Raw genomic sequence first — 14,791 nt, 5'->3', positions numbered from 1 at the left:
AAGTGAAAAAAGGGGAGAGCAATAGAAGCAACGAAACAAACAAGGCCAACAACCTGTAAGATTCTCATCACAAATAAAACACACAATTACCCAATATGCTTACACAATCTTTTAATAACAAGTTAATTAAAGGTTGCGATTCTCAAAAATGTTCACTGTGTTAACTCAAATTTTTTATTTCAATAAACTCCAAATTTTAAGGCAACCAGGTGACTTATTTTTAAAATATTTTTTACAGTGTATGGTTTTTGCATGTTTGAATCAAATGCCCAATGTTATTTAATAAAAATATATCAAATAAGATGTCGTACTAAAGCCATGAAAATGATATTGGATAATAGTCATCCTCGGTTTAATGAGTTTGAGAGACTACCATCAGGTCGAAGATGAAGAATGCCAGTGTTTATTAAAAATAGGGGGAAAAGATCTTTAATGCCACAAGCAGTTCAACTTTAAAATGAAAAATAGTGTTTATGTAATGTCTACTGAGCGGGTCTCAGGGAAGATTTTTTTTATTTATATATATATATATATATATGTCTTATTGTTTGCTGTTTTTCTGTGTATGATGTTTGTTTGTGTTGTGATTATGCATGTGGAAACAATTGCAAATTTCCCCAAGGGGACAATAAAAGTCAACAACAACAAGTTATCATAATAAGCATATTTCCACGACCAGTTCGATTGTGAATCGGCTCAAAATAACGATTCGTTCAAGAACCTAACATCACTATTGTGTAACAGTACACCGGTTAGCATCACATTATGGCCTAATATTATATTGGTCCCCCTTTTGCTGACCCGTCGAGGCATAGACTCCACTAGACCCCCTCAAGGTGTGCTGTGGTATCTAGGACCAAGATGTTAGCAGCAGATCCTTTAAGACTTGTAAGTTGGGAGGTGTGTCCTCCATGGATCAGACTTGTTTGTTCGGCTCAATCCACAGATGCTCGATTGGATTGAGATCTGGGGAATCTGGAGGCCGAGTCGACGCCTCAAACTGGTTGTTGTGCTCCTCAAACCATTCCTGAAGCATTTGTGCTTTGTGTCAGGAGCATTATCCTGCTGGAAGAGCCACAGCCACCAGAATACCGTTTCCATCAAAGGCTGAACATGGTCTCAGCAATGCTTAGGTAGGTGGAGCGTGTCAAAGTAACATCCACATGGATGGAGGACCCAAGATTTCCCAGCAGAACATTGGCCAAAGCATCACACTGCCTCCGCCGGCTCGCCTTCTTCCCATAGTGCATCCTGGGGCCATGTGTTCCCCAGGTAAGCCACACACACACACACACACACCCGGCCATCCACGTGATGTAGAAGAACATGTGATTCCTCAGACCAGGCCACCTTCTTCCATTGCTCCGTGGTCCAGTTCTGATGCTCACGTGCCACTGTTGGTGCTTTCGGCGGGGTCAGGGGTCAGAGGTCACCCTGACTGGTCCATACGCCTCAAACTGAGCTGCTCTGTGTATTCTGACAGCTTTCTATCAGAAGCAGCATTAACTTCTGGAGCAGTTTGAGCTCCAGTAGCTCGTCTGTTTGATCGGACCCCACGGGCCAGCCTTCGCTCCCCACGGTCATCAATGAGCCTTGGCCGCCCATGACCCTGTGGCCGGTTCTCCACTGGTCCTTCCTTGGAGCACTTTTGATAGATACTGACCACTGCAGACCGGGAACAGTCCATAAATCACATTTTGTCACACGTTAAAAAAAAATTGGACATTATAATTGGCCAAGACAATTGCACCTCTAACAACCACATATCTATGCAGTGTGTACCAAACCGAATAACTAATTGCCTATGGCGTATTTAAACACACATCAGAGGTGTTTCTCACTTTTGCAAGCATGGTGCAAAAAAACCACAGGAGGTACGAACCTTGAGTCACTAGTGTTGTCAGATCTAGACAAACAGCGAACAAGCCCAAAATACACACAAATAAATCCAAACGCTTCACACTGAAAACAAGACCAAAATATCTCGACTCGAACCTGCCCACTTTAGTAACTCCATTAACATGATGAACGTGTTCTGCACATGAGGTGTCAATCAGCGCATTAGTGAGTCATGTTCCGTACGAACACAGAATGATAATTTTGGGGATTTAATCCCATATTCAAACGCAGTTGTCACTCCTGAAACTGTACTGTGTGTACGTTGACATTTCTGAGACTCTGAGTCTCTAAAACACATTTCCAGAAAGGTTTGATGGGAGAAAATGTCATTTGATGAAAGCCGCAATAGAGACGCTGTTTCGAGAAAGTAAGTGATAAAGAAAGAGAAAATGGCCTTTGCAAAACAAGTGGCTTCTTATGCAAATGCATGCTAATTTATGCAAGGATTGCCATGACAGCGGCAGAGGCAGCGTTGATTGGCAGATGCAGGTTTGTGCGGATGTTTAGCGTGAGTTAGCCGCGGCCGTCTGCTCCTGATCAACACACAGAGAAACCTCAAACCATCCGATCCGCGCAGAAAACATCAGCTCACACACACACACACACACACACACACAGAAAAACCTCAAACCATCAGATCCACGCAGAAAACATCAGCTCACACACACACACACACACACACACACACACACAGAAACCTCAAACCATCTGAACCACGCAGAAAACATCAGCTCACACACACACACACACACACACACACAGAAACCTCAGACCATCTGAACCACGCAGAAAACATCAGCTCACACACACACACACACAGAAAAACCTCAAACCATCTGATCCACGCAGAAAAAATCAGCTCACACACACACACACACACACAGAAACCTCAAACCATCTGAACCACGCAGAAAACATCAGGTCACACACACACACACACACACACACACACACACACACACACACACACACACAGAAACCTCAAACCATCTGAACCACGCAGAAAACATCAGCTCACACACACACACACACACACACACACACACAGAGAAACCTTAAACCATCCGATCCGTGCAGAAAACATCAGCTCACACACACACACACACACACACACACACACACACACACACACACACACACACACACACACACACACACACACACACAGAAACCTCAAACCATCTGATCCAGGCCGAAAACATCAGCTCACACACACACACACACATACACACACACAGAGAAACCTCAAATCATCCAATCCGCGCAGAAAATATAGCTCACACACACACACACACACACAGAAACCTCAAACCATCCGATCCACGCCGAAAACATCAGCTCACACACACACACACACACACACACACACACACACACACACACACACACACAGAAACCTCAAAGCATCCGATCCAGGCCGAAAACATCAGCTCACACACAAACACACACACACACACACACACACACACACACACACACACAGAGAAACCTCAAACCATTCGATCCATGCCGAAAACATCAGCTTGTAATGAGGACACATACACACTCACACACGAACGCATGTACACACACACACGCCTGTTCCCTGCTGCTGACAGTCACAAAAGTTTTTTCCAGAAAGAGGCTCATATTCTCAGTCTCTTCATCCACAAAACAGAATAGCTCTAATCGCTTTAATATTTCACAGAAGACTAAATGAATGATGCATCTGTAAACTATATTATTAAAAGGAACGTGTGACTCTTGAAAGTGAATGAAACAGCAGCTGATCTCTGAGACGGAGACGTGATGAAGATCCAGACGGATCCTGGAGGACAGACTCATTTATTCACCACACACTCCTTTCTGTACCGCAAAATATAGATATTATGTCCGTTGTAAGAATTTATACATCATGGTATTAGTATTAGCAGTGCTATCTTTAATTTATTAAACTGCACTGATTTAATAAAATTGAAATAAAATGTATCTCTAAGGTGTGGCTGCATGCCATTTGACTTGTGTAACTTTATTTAGTGTGTAATGTCGCTGCTTGAGCATAAACAGTATCTGCAAAGTTACAGCGCTGAAAGTTCAATGCAAACGGAGATATTGTCTTTTAAAGTTACGGCAGTTTATTGCCTACAAAAATGGCCGGTTTGGACTACAACGAGCTTCTTCCTGGGTTAGTGACATCATAAACCCTCGCTAGTCTCCGCAGATGTGACTTCTGCCCGTAATGGGAAGGGGCGTGGCCTTAACCTGTGCTTGGCACTTCAGCCAATAAAAATACAGGAAACTACATTTGGCAGTCTGACCAATCTAAGACCATTGTGTTCGTCAGAGGGAGGGGCTTCATAGAAGCAGGAAGCAAACGAGCCGTTCAAAGGACAGACAGCTGTGGGGAATAAAGGGAGAATAGAAGAAAAATACGCCTCTTAAAAAAAAAGAAGTATTAAGATGCCTTATAAACACAACCAAGCAAAAACATGGAACCACCGCTTTAACGTGCCCCTATTTCACTCCTGATCTTGTTTTGGAGTCTCCAACAATGGGTCAAAAACACTGATGTTCTCATGATGCACATCACGTCATTTCTCAGAGTCTGAAAGCGGTTTAATCGAAAATCCAGTCTCTCAAAACCCCGCCTTTACCCAAGCCTTCTCTGCTCTGATTGGTCAGATGACCCAGTCTGTTGTGATTGTTTTGATGAGATTTACTTCACTGAAATATATCACGAAAAAACAATCAATCAAAGCAAAAGGTGAGTAAATGTTTTGGGTTCCCGGGCGCTTCTGTCCTCTGATTCAGACTCGTCTGTGTGTTTCACAGCGTCAGGATCCAAAGGGAGATGATTAATGATTGCTCTATTCGTCCAATGGCTAATTAACGAAAGTTAATTATGTCTGCTCGGCACGCGCCGTTCCACAACCCATACAGATAACGCAAAGCCGGAAACCGTATCATGCTAAGCAGAGAGCTGCGAATGAAACAATGAGATATCAGCCGAGAAACATTTGATAAATCCTAAATGAAGAGAGAGAAAGAAAGAGAAGTGTCTCTCGATCGACAGAGGAGAATGTTATTCACTGCAAAAATTGCTCTTCTTATTTAGTATTTTTGTCTTGTTTCCAGTCCAAATATCTAAAAATTCTTAAATCAAGATGCATTTACTAGATCAGTAAAATGACATGAGATATTTTTGCTTGTTTTCTGGGGGGGGAATTAGCCTGCTGTGGTCATCCTCAGCTCTAGTCAGAATATGAGTCTAAGTCTCCATTGGGCTGTGATTATGGGACGTGTTTCAACCCAACCAGGAAAGACCTCGATTGGACAGACCGACAACCAATCAGAGCAGCGGAGCGACGCATAACGTTAGTTGTCAAATGTCAACAGAGCTCAACTGCTCTGTGTTGCCAAGTCCGCGTTTTTTTCCGTGTGTTGTTTTCTATGTCCGCGGGTTGAAGCGACTATTATGTGATATATAGACCGATGAGTGCGAATTTTAGCAGCAACCTTGCCAAAATAACACACATTTTACCCCCAAACACCATTTTTCCCCGGAGAACCCCCCGTGAAGCTAGTGGGCTTGTTTAGGGCTAGTAGTAGGCGGGTTTTGTTGTAAAAACTTGTCTGCACACACGCTGAATTAAACGTTTTTTGCCAGTGTTGTAAAAAAATAAAAGAATTTAATGATACACAGAGTACTTACCCAACATGATCATCATTTCTGAGAGAAATAGTGAAGGTGATGCAGATACGAACAAGCTCTCCGTTTAGGATTAGAACAAATATAATCCAAGCGCCTTTGATGACGTGATGATTACGGTACTGTTGATCATCTGTCCGTCATCGGCTAAAGCCCGCCCTGATGATCTCATTGGTCAGTTTCTGTTGATCATCTGTCCGTCATCGTCTAAAGCCCGCCCTGATGATCTCATTGGTCAGTTTCTGTTGATCGTCTGTCCGTCATCGGCTAAAGCCCGCCCTGATGATCTCATTGGTCAGTTTCTGTTCTGGGATAATTACTCCTCTATGGAGCGAGGCCAGACCGAATCACCCAACCTAAAAATGTTGTGGGCGGGGCTAAGTTCGGCTGGCATCCAGGCTAGGAAAAAATCTAAATGAAGTGAGTTTTTGCTTAAAACAAGCAAAATGATCTGCCAATGAGGTGAGAAAAATAATTTTATTTTTCATTGGGATGAAAACAAGAAACAAGATTATTTTTCTCACCACATTGGCAGATCATTTTGCCTGTTTAAAGAAAAACTCACTTCATTTAGAGTTTATTTTTAAGAAAACATGGAAAAATATCTAATGTAATTTTACTTATCTAGTAAATGCATCTTGATTTAAGAATTGTTTAGATATTTAGATTAAGTAAGAAGAGCATTTTTTGCAGTGTTGCTCTTTTAGAGATCAGGAGAATTTCGTTCATCACATGCGTATCCTAACAGATAAGAGTTAACTCTTTCCCCGCCAGCGCTTTTACAACAAGTTGTCAGCCACCTCCAGGGTTTTTATCAATTTTCACAAAAATGTAATAGCCCATAGAATATTTTTTTAATGAATATCTGAGCTTGCAATATATCGAAATAAAGAGCTGACCCTCTTCTTTTAAACAACAACAAAACGTTTTATTCTAGCTTCATGCATTCCTTTTTATCAACACTTGATTATGGGTAGGTTTCATAAAAAAAGAAAAATTTTGAACAAAAAGCGGAGAAAATCCCGCATTTGTGAAAGACTGACTCCAGATCAGATTCAGAGATGATCAAACACGAGTCCATCAACACTCCTCACTGTAAACATTTTTTGTTGGCTTAACTTAAAAAGTAAGTAACCTGGTTGCCTTAAAATTTAGAGTTTATTGAAATTAAAAATTTGAGTTGATACAATGAAGGAAATTTGTTTAATAAATAGAAACTCATAATATTATTGTATTTGAACCACATAAAACATTTGATAAATCATGAAAATAGCACAATTTGGCTGTGTCATCAGAAATGCAATTACCCAATATGCTTATAAAATTATTTAATTATATTTTAATAAAGGTTGTCTAATCTCAAAAAAGGTGCATTGTATTAACTTAAATTTTTAATTTCAATGAACTTAACATTTTAAGGAAACCAGGTAACTTTTTTTCTAAATATTTTTTTACATTGTAATACTCGCACAGTCCTGTAGCTCGTCCACATTTCATTCAGTAACATTAGGCAGTTTTGATTCATATGCTGTTTATTGACGATGATCACGTTATTTTGTTATATGCATATGATTACATGCGATCGCTCGTTTTACTGCGTCTTCCTCGCGTGTGTTTTGGTCAGGAGATTCAGTGCTCATTCAGAAGATGCGCAGTAGCGCCCCCTAGCGTCTAACAATGAAAACACGGAAACCCGGAAAATTATGTTATTGGCCTGGAAGCGTTTTCTCACAAATAAAGGAAATTTCTGTGTTTGGCGGGGAAAGAGTTAATAGTTGTCATCCAGTAAGAGTACAGCACTATACAATGAATATGGATTTTAAAAAAGGGCAAGCGTAAGGATTTGAGCGAGTTTGGGACAAATTGTGATGGCTAGACGACTGGGTCAGAGCCAGTGTTGGGTAAGTTACTCTAAAAAAGTAATGAATTACTAGTTACTAATTACATCTTCAATAGTGTAATTAGATTACTGTACAAATTACTCTCTCCAAAAGGTATTTAATTACTGATTACTAATTACTTTCCAAATCCTATATCAGCCTCACGTTGTAAGCGATATAAGGATAGATATGAAACGGCTCTTTTAATTAATTTAAATATGTAATGTAAAACTTAATCAATTATTCTTATTAACTGACCAATGTATTAGAAATGAAGGATACATAAAATTATGCATTTTAAAGTTAGACTTTAAATTTTAATGTCAACTCCACTATTGTATTAAAGATAATCGTTCTATAGTCTATAAACAGTATTTAGCTCAATTACTTGTGAAGTAACTGTGAATTAATTACACCAAAAATAAGAGTAACCCCTTACTTTACTTTGTCAAGGGAAAAGTAATTAAATTACAGTAACTAATTACACCCAACACTGGGTCAGAGCATCTCCAAAACTGCAGCTCTTGTGGGCTGTTCCCGGTCTGCAGTGGTCAGTATCTATCAAAAGTGCTCCAAGGAAGGACCAGTGGAGAACCGGCCACAGGGTCATGGGCGGCCAAGGCTCATTGATGCACGTGGGGAGCGAAGGCTGGCCCGTGGGGTCCGATCAATCAGACGAGTTAGTTTCAGTTGTTTCTTCTAGACATAAGTGAGTTTAAACTGAGAGCTTTGCTGAAGTATCCCGCTTCACAGATGTTGTCTAATCGTATGAGCTCATCTTCATCTGTTCAATAATCAAATTAATATAATATAATATAACAAGCATCTCCAGTGTTTCTGTCTCACTATCATGTACGTCTGGATCAGTGTTCTATAAAACAAAGGAGTTGAGTTTTATCTGCTGTCTGTTTAGTGTTCCACATCATTTGCTTGTGTAATTTGCTCTATGAGCCTTTAACGAGTAATTTAATTAAAACAGCTCTAATGAAACTGCACATTAGAGTTCAGCTGCCATTAACTAGAGACGGACAGACAAAGTCAGCAATGTATGTCATTAAGCTTTCTTTTGAAAATAAATATGTTTAAAATTGTTAGTAATGGCGGTACTTTAATGAAAACAGAATGCAGTCATAAACAATAACAATTTATATAAATCTCACAATTCTGACTTTATATCTCACAATTCTGACTTTACATCTCACAATTCTGACTTTATATCTCACAATTCTGACTTTATATCTCACAATTCTGACTTTATATCCCACAATTCTGACTTTAAATCCCACAATTCTGACTTTACATCTCACAATTCTGACTTTACATCTCACAATTCTGACTTTACATCTCACAATTCTGACTTTATATCTCACAATTCTGACTTTACATCTCACAATTCTGACTTTATATCTCACAATTCTGACTTTATATCTCACAATTCTGACTTTATATCCCACAATTCTGACTTTAAATCCCACAATTCTGACTTTATATCCCACAATTCTGACTTTAAATCCCACAATTCTGACTTTACATCTCACAATTCTGACTTTACATCTCTCAATTCTGACTTTACATCTCACAATCCTGACTTTATATCTCTCAATTCTGACTTTATATCTCTCAATTCTGACTTTATATCTCACAATTCTGACTTTATATCTCACAATTCTGACTTTATATCTCACAATTCTGACTTTATATCTCACAATTCTGACTTTATATCCCACAATTCTGACTTTAAATCCCACAATTCTGACTTTACATCTCACAATTCTGACTTTACATCTCACAATTCTGACTTTACATCTCACAATTCTGACTTTAAATCCCACAATTCTGACTTTACATCTCACAATTCTGACTTTACATCTCTCAATTATGACTTTATATCTCACAATTCTGACTTTACATCTCTCAATTCTGACTTTACATCTCACAATTCTGACTTTACATCTCACAATTCTGACTTTATATCTCACAATTCTGACTTTATATCTCACAATTCTGACTTTATATCCCACAATTCTGACTTTAAATCCCACAATTCTGACTTTACATCTCACAATTCTGACTTTACATCTCACAATTCTGACTTTACATCTCACAATTCTGACTTTAAATCCCACAATTCTGACTTTACATCTCACAATTCTGACTTTACATCTCTCAATTCTGACTTTATATCTCACAATTCTGACTTTACATCTCTCAATTCTGACTTTACATCTCACAATTCTGACTTTACATCTCACAATTCTGACTTTATATCTCACAATTCTGACTTTACATCTCACAATTCTGACTTTACATCTCACAATTCTGACTTTATATCTCACAATTCTGACTTTAAATCCCACAATTATGACTTTACATCTCACAATTCTGACTTTACATCTCACAATTCTGACTTTATATCTCACAATTCTGACTTTACATCTCACAATTCTGACTTTACATCTCACAATTCTGACTTTATATCTCACAATTCTGACTTTAAATCCCACAATTCTGACTTTACATCTCACAATTCTGACTTTACATCTCACAATTCTGACTTTATATCCCACAATTCTGACTTTAAATCCCACAATTCTGACTTTACATCTCACAATTCTGACTTTATATCTCACAATTCTGACTTTAAATCCCACAATTCTGACTTTACATCTCACAATTCTGACTTTACATCTCACAATTCTGACTTTATATCCCACAATTCTGACTTTACATCTCACAATTCTGACTTTAAATCCCACAATTCTGACTTTACATCTCACAATTCTGACTTTACATCTCACAATTCTGACTTTATATCCCACAATTCTGACTTTAAATCCCACAATTCTGACTTTACATCTCACAATTCTGACTTTACATCTCACAATTCTGACTTTATATCTAACAATTCTGACTTTACATCTCACAATTCTGACTTTACATCTCACAATTCTGACTTTACATCTCACAATCCTGACTTTATATCTCTCAATTCTGACTTTATATCTCACAATTCTGACTTTACATCTCACAATTCTGACTTTATATCTCCAATTCTGACTTTACATCTCACAATTCTGACTTTATATCTCACAATTCTGACTTTACATCTCACAATTCTGACTTTATATCTCCCAATTCTGACTTTACATCTCACAATTCTGACTTTATATCTAACAATTCTGACTTTACATCTCACAATTCTGACTTTACATCTCACAATTCTGACTTTACATCTCACAATCCTGACTTTATATCTCTCAATTCTGACTTTATATCTCCCAATTCTGACTTTACATCTCACAATTCTGACTTTATATCTCCCAATTCTGACTTTACATCTCACAATTCTGACTTTATATCTAACAATTCTGACTTTACATCTCACAATTCTGACTTTACATCTCACAATTCTGACTTTACATCTCACAATCCTGACTTTATATCTCACAATTCTGACTTTACATCTCACAATTCTGACTTTACATCTCACAATTCTGACTTTACATCTCACAATTCTGACTTTACATCTCACAATCCTGACTTTATATCTCTCAATTCTGACTTTATATCTCACAATTCTGACTTTACATCTCACAATTCTGACTTTATATCTCCCAATTCTGACTTTATATCTCACAATTCTGACTTTATATCTAACAATTCTGACTTTACATCTCACAATTCTGACTTTACATCTCACAATTCTGACTTTACATCTCACAATCCTGACTTTATATCTCTCAATTCTGACTTTATATCTCACAATTCTGACTTTATATCTCACAATTCTGACTTTATATCTCACAATTCTGACTTTATATCTCTCAATTCTGACTTTATATCTCACAATTCTGACTTTATATCCCACAATTCTTACTTTATATCTCACAATTATATCTCACAATTCTGACTTTATATCTCACAATTCTGACTTTACATCTCACAATTCTGACTTTACATCTCACAATTCTGACTTTATATCTCTCAATTCTGACTTTATATCTCACAATTCTGACTTTATATCTCACAATTCTGACTTTATATCTCACAATTCTGACTTTATATCTCTCAATTCTGACTTTATATCTCACAATTCTGACTTTATATCTCACAATTCTGACTTTACATCTCTCAATTCTGACTTTATATCTCACAATTCTGACTTTATATCTCACAATTCTGACTTTATATCTCACAATTCTGACTTTACATCTCTCAATTCTGACTTTATATCTCACAATTCTGACTTTACATCTCACAATTCTGACTTTATATCTCACAATTCTGACTTTATATCTCTCAATTCTGACTTTATATCTCACAATTCTGACTTTATATCTCTCAATTCTGACTTTATATCTCTCAATTCTGACTTTATATCTCACAATTCTGACTTTATATCTCTCAATTCTGACTTTATATCTCACAATTCTGACTTTATATCTCTCAATTCTGACTTTATATCTCACAATTCTGACTTTATATCTCACAATTCTGACTTTATATCTCTCAATTCTGACTTTATATCTCTCAATTCTGACTTTATATCTCACAATTCTGACTTTATATCTCACAATTCTGACTTTATATCTCACAATTCTGACTTTACATCTCACAATTCTGACTTTATATCTCACAATTCTGACTTTATATCTCACAACTCTGACTTTATATCTCACAATTCTGACTTTATATCCCACAATTCTGACTTTATATCTCACAATTCTGACTTTACATCTCACAATTCTGACTTTACATCTCTCAATTCTGACTTTATATCCCACAATTCTGACTTTATATCTCACAATTCTGACTTTATATCTCACAATTCTGACTTTACATCTCACAATTCTGACTTTACATCTCACAATTCTGACTTTATATCTCACAATTCTGACTTTACATCTCACAATTCTGACTTTATATCTCACAATTCTGACTTTACATCTCACAATTCTGACTTTATATCTCACAATTCTGACTTTACATCTCACAATTCTGACTTTATATCTCACAATTCTGACTTTACATCTCACAATTCTGACTTTATATCTCAAAATTCTGACTTTACATCTCTCAATTCTGACTTTACATCTCACAATTCTGACTTTACATCTCACAATTCTGACTTTATATCTCACAATTCTGACTTTATATCTCTCAATTCTGACTTTATATCTCACAATTCTGACTTTATATCTCACAATTCTGACTTTACATCTCACAATTCTGACTTTATATCTCACAATTCTGACTTTATATCTCACAATTCTGACTTTATATCTCACAATTCTGACTTTACATCTCACAATTCTGACTTTATATCTCACAATTCTGACTTTATATCCCACAATTCTGACTTTATATCTCACAATTCTGACTTTACATCTCACAATTCTGACTTTACATCTCTCAATTCTGACTTTATATCCCACAATTCTGACTTTATATCTCACAATTCTGACTTTATATCTCACAATTCTGACTTTATATCTCACAATTCTGACTTTATATCTCACAATTCTGACTTTATATCTCACAATTCTGACTTTATATCTCACAATTCTGACTTTATATCTCTCAATTCTGACTTTATATCTCACAATTCTGACTTTATATCTCACAATTCTGACTTTATATCTCTCAATTCTGACTTTACATCTCACAATTCTGACTTTACATCTCACAATTCTGACTTTATATCTCACAATTCTGACTTTATATCTCTCAATTCTGACTTTATATCTCACAATTCTGACTTTATATCTCACAATTCTGACTTTACATCTCACAATTCTGACTTTACATCTCACAATTCTGACTTTATATCTCACAATTCTGACTTTACATCTCACAATTCTGACTTTACATCTCACAATTCTGACTTTACATCTCACAATTCTGACTTTATATCTCACAATTCTGACTTTATATCTCACAATTCTGACTTTATATCTCACAATTCTGACTTTACTTCTCTCAATTCTGACTTTATATCTCTCAATTCTGACTTTATATCTCACAATTCTGACTTTACATCTCACAATTCTGACTTTATATCTCACAATTCTGACTTTATATCTCACAATTCTGACTTTATATCTCACAATTCTGACTTTATATCTCACAATTCTGACTTTACATCTCACAATTCTGACTTTATATCTCACAATTCTGACTTTATATCTCACAATTCTGACTTTACATCTCACAATTCTGACTTTACATCTCACAATTCTGACTTTATATCTCACAATTCTGACTTTACATCTCACAATTCTGACTTTATATCTCACAATTCTGACTTTACATCTCACAATTCTGACTTTACATCTCACAATTCTGACTTTACATCTCACAATTCTGACTTTACATCTCACAATTCTGACTTTATATCTCACAATTCTGACTTTATATCTCACAATTCTGACTTTACATCTCACAATTCTGACTTTACATCTCACAATCCTGACTTTATATCTCTCAATTCTGACTTTACATCTCACAATTCTGACTTTACATCTCACAATTCTGACTTTACATCTCACAATTCTGACTTTATATCTCACAATTCTGACTTTATATCTCACAATTCTGACTTTACATCTCACAATTCTGACTTTACATCTCACAATTCTGACTTTACATCTCACAATTCTGACTTTATATCTCACAATTCTGACTTTATATCTCACAATTCTGACTTTATATCTCACAATTCTGACTTTACATCTCACAATTCTGACTTTACATCTCACAATTCTGACTTTACATCTCACAATTCTGACTTTACATCTCACAATTCTGACTTTATATCTCACAATTCTGACTTTATATCTCACAATTCTGACTTTATATCTCACAATTCTGACTTTACATCTCGCAATTCTGACTTTACATCTCACAATTCTGACTTTACATCTCGCAATTTTGACTTTACATCTCTCAATTCTGACTTATCATAAAAAACAGTTAAAGAATTGCATGATGCATCAGATGTAAATATTTAATTTAAATAGTGTTTACTGCGCAATACCATCATGCTTGAATGCATATAAACCTCGACTCCCACTGAATTTAACATGTGGACGTGTGTGTGTGTGTGTGTGTGTGTGTGTGTGTGTGTGTGTGTGTGTGTGTGTGTGTGAGCCTGTTTATGTGGTTTATGAGGACACAAATTTGTATAACTACATGGGTATTACACTGGTATTACACTATAAATGTGGTTTATGAGGACATATCAAATGTCCTCATAATTCAAATGGCCTTAAAAACATACTACATGATTTTTTTTGAGAAAGTAAAGATGCAAGAATGGTTCCTT

General features: G+C 36.5%; 1 protein-coding gene across 5 annotated transcripts in view; it reads right to left on the bottom strand.

Moving 5' to 3' along the window:
- Positions 1 to 14,791, bottom strand: part of celf6 (CUGBP Elav-like family member 6) — a 205,232-nt gene that overhangs the window by 122,329 nt on the left and 68,112 nt on the right. The window lies entirely within an intron of this gene.

Source organism: Pseudorasbora parva, chromosome 16 (assembly GCF_024679245.1).
Source record: "Pseudorasbora parva isolate DD20220531a chromosome 16, ASM2467924v1, whole genome shotgun sequence".
NCBI classification, from domain to species: domain Eukaryota; kingdom Metazoa; phylum Chordata; class Actinopteri; order Cypriniformes; family Gobionidae; genus Pseudorasbora; species Pseudorasbora parva.
The sequence above is the reverse complement of the archived record's forward strand: the minus strand, read 5'-3'. Positions and strand labels throughout refer to the sequence as shown.